Here is a 3,456-nt window from a genome sequence, read left to right as displayed (position 1 = left end):
TGGAGCAGAGCCGGGACGGGGGTTTTCCTCGCGCTTCAGCGCATCCTGAGGGGACGCGCGCCCTGGATTAAGTAAGGAGTAACTATTAAGTAAGGATAGCTATTAAGCCAAGCTCGTAGCAGTCAGCTGGCTGTGCCAAGCAGGTGGCGGTGCCACCCAGGGCAAGGGGTTACTTCTGGATGGATTTATGTGTTCTTTTTTTAAAATCATATGCTGTTTCCCGTCACAGAATGTTGAGGGTCATAAAAGCTCTTCTGCCCCCTCACACGGGCGTTGGGATAAAAACCTCCCTCTCTTTTCAGGGTGGGCTGCTGCCAGGACCTGACAGCCCCTGTGCTTGGGGAAGCCTGAGGAGAAAACTTAAACATTGGTGTTTATTGTGTATTTTTCAGAAAGCATTAAGACTTCGCATATCACTGAGGCTGAGCATCATGCAAGATCTGTCAAGAGTCAATTTTTGCCTAAAGAGACGTGTTTGGGAAAGAAAACACAGCTTTCTGCCTAATTAGACAGGTTTGAGACAGAAAACACAGTTTTACAAAGGGACAGGTGAATTAGCAAAGAAAACAACAACAAAAAAAGTTGAAAATCACCGGAGTACCCAGAAACACACATTGTAGCAGGTCAGTTCTTTGCAAGAATGTTGCTCCAGGCACCCTTTTGGTCCTGGAAACCTTGGACAGTGCAAGACTGTTACCAGTACAAGAAACATTTTCTAAATACATGTGCAAAAAAGTTTTAAGTACCGGTGTTCAACCCCTACACCCACAGTTGTTCATGTGCCTTTCACTACCCAGCCATGAGCAGTTAATCCAACGCTTCATAGCAAACTGCATCCTTCATCTTATCTATTAATTTAATTTTGACCAAAACATTTCTTCTCTTGAGCTGTTTTCTCTCAGTATGCAATACACTAGAAATCCCCTTATTTAATTGTGAAGTATCTCTGTACTTTACCGGGTACACTGATTATTTCTTAATTGCATCAAATGCAACACTGAAAAGGGGTTTTTTTTTCTTCTTCTTTTGGCCGTGTTTATCGTAGTCTCTGTCATAAAAAGAATGTCAAGTCACTTTAGCCAAGTGCAGTTATGGAGCAATGTATCTAAATAAAAACATGTAATATATCAGAACCATAAAACATTTTAGTACTGGGGCCCAGAAAACATTAATCATTATCTTACACTGTACATACTGCACACTTTTAAACTTTGTATAAAAATGTAATTACTTGAAACGTCATGTTACTTTGAGCAGGCACACAGACCTTCAGCATTTTTAAAGCAGGAAAGCAACAAAAAAGAGCAAGAGAGAAGTTGGACAGGTCTGCTTCTCAAGGGAAAGGAGTACTGATCTGATCTTTCAGCCACAGGCCACATTTACCAATTTAATTACAATTGCTGTTTGCCAGAAGAATCATGATGCAGTGTGTTATTAATTATTTGTCCATTCAAATATCACATTCAACCGGTTAAGTCATCAATAAAATCATGACTTGAGTGGCAAAACAAACAACGTGCAGAGCAAACACTTGAAAGCATCCATTTCTGGGCTAGATGTTGTTAGTAAAGTTATCCCACAAACAGCCAGACAGCAAATACGTTCTCTGAACGCAGAATTCACATGGAACCACATTGAAATAATGTGGATTTTTTTTTTTAAGAGTTGGGGTTTTTTTATTTACGTAAGGATATTATGAAAGGCAAGAAAATAACAGTGCATTGTTCTCCAGCACTAGTGTCTCCAGCATAAAACAATCAATTTAAAGCCATGCAAAATGGCTAATACTGTTATTGCTGTCCTTTTTCATAACTCAGTGTCATTTTATTCATCTTGCCCCTAAGAAATGACCTTTTCTGTGCATATCCCCACCTTTTTCCACAAATCCCCTGAGTGACAGAATCTCATCCTAATCCCATTTCCATTTAGATGTTGCAGAAAAGCACTGTAGACCTTCCAGGGAATAAGTAATCATAATGGAAAGATAATAATATGTTTATGAAATCTGGATTTTTATAATAGCAAATTGAAAAACTACAATAGTATTTCAAGCCACCGAAGGTCAATGTTACCAAGAGCAAAAAGCCATTGATCAAGTGTGTTTAAAGTTTCCCACTTTAGGTTACTTTTTAACACAAAACATCTCTATTTCAGAGAGCAGCACCTCTCTTCTGAGGCGATTCCTCATCTACCTAGTGATCACAAAAAACAACCAATCCCCTTGTACAATGGGACAGTTCATTCACTGGTGAGAAGCTAATTGGGGTTTTTTTTTGCTGAGTTCACTTTAGGCTGGCCTGACTCGCTGAAGCTGTGACACAAGCACCAGAGCCGACACGAAGAAAGCATCAGGAGAGCACATCCACACACCAAACCACCCCTTTTGGAGACAAGATGTGAGATCAGACGCTGCAAGAGCACACAGGTGAGAACCACCACCCTGCCAGGCCACAGCCTGTCACTGGCACAGTTTTTGTATGTACTGCTTCCTTTGTTTATCCAAGAAATTCTTGCTACAAAGTACTTCTTGATGAATTTCCATGGGGATCTCCCAGTGGCCTTCCTGTACCTGAAGGGTGCCTACAAGGAAGCTGGAGAGGGATCCTTCATCAGGAAGTGTAGTGAGAGGACAAGGGGGATTGTCTTCAAACTGAGACAGAGTAGGTTTAGGTTAGATGTTAGGAAGAAATTCCTCCCTGTGAGGGTGGGGAGGCCCTGGCCCAGGTTGCCCAGAGAAGCTGTGGCTGCCCCACCTCTGGGGCAGAGCATGGAGCAACCTGGGCTAGTGGAAGGTGTCCCTGCCCATAGCAGGGTTTGGAACTGGATGGTCTTTAAGGCTCCTTCCAACTCAAACCATTCTATGATTCCATTTGCATTGAGTTGTTTACACTGTGCTTTTATTTCTGGCTGTTTTAAAACCATTTTGCATCATTAAGAATTCCCAAACTCAGAGGCTCTGGATATGCCCATCATAACACCTTGGTACAAAACAGTGCAGCTGCTCACAAATGTGTCTGAAGCAGCAAATGCCTCTGTTGTGATGATTCTGAATGCAATTATTCTTCTGTATTTAAGGAGTTTAACATTAGAGAACATGTGCAGGTGACCAAACCAAGAACACTGATTGTCTCTTAACAGCATGAACCGATTAAGTAAGCACTGGCTATTTTAAACTGTTTGGGGGCTAGAGGGCTCTCAAGGCTCGTGTTCATCTTTGTACATATAGGCAAAATCTTGGAACTGTTTTTGGCAGATGACCCAGCAAAATGAGTGATGCATGAGCATTAATGCATTCACATAAATTAACTCTGCACATAAAAAACACAGCCTTTAAGCCCAATTACATCTTTCCCAATTGTACAAATACTCCCTTTGCAGTCAGTGGCAACTCAAGAAGATGAGGCCAATCCATATGTTATATTGATTCTAAAGGCACAAGAGTCTGCAGTTAATCCC

The sequence above is a fragment of the Manacus vitellinus genome, unplaced genomic scaffold (genome assembly GCF_001715985.3).
Source record: "Manacus vitellinus isolate BGI_N305 unplaced genomic scaffold, ASM171598v3 scaffold_38_pilon, whole genome shotgun sequence".
Lineage (NCBI taxonomy): Eukaryota > Metazoa > Chordata > Aves > Passeriformes > Pipridae > Manacus > Manacus vitellinus.
Note: the sequence above shows the minus strand (reverse complement) of the source record.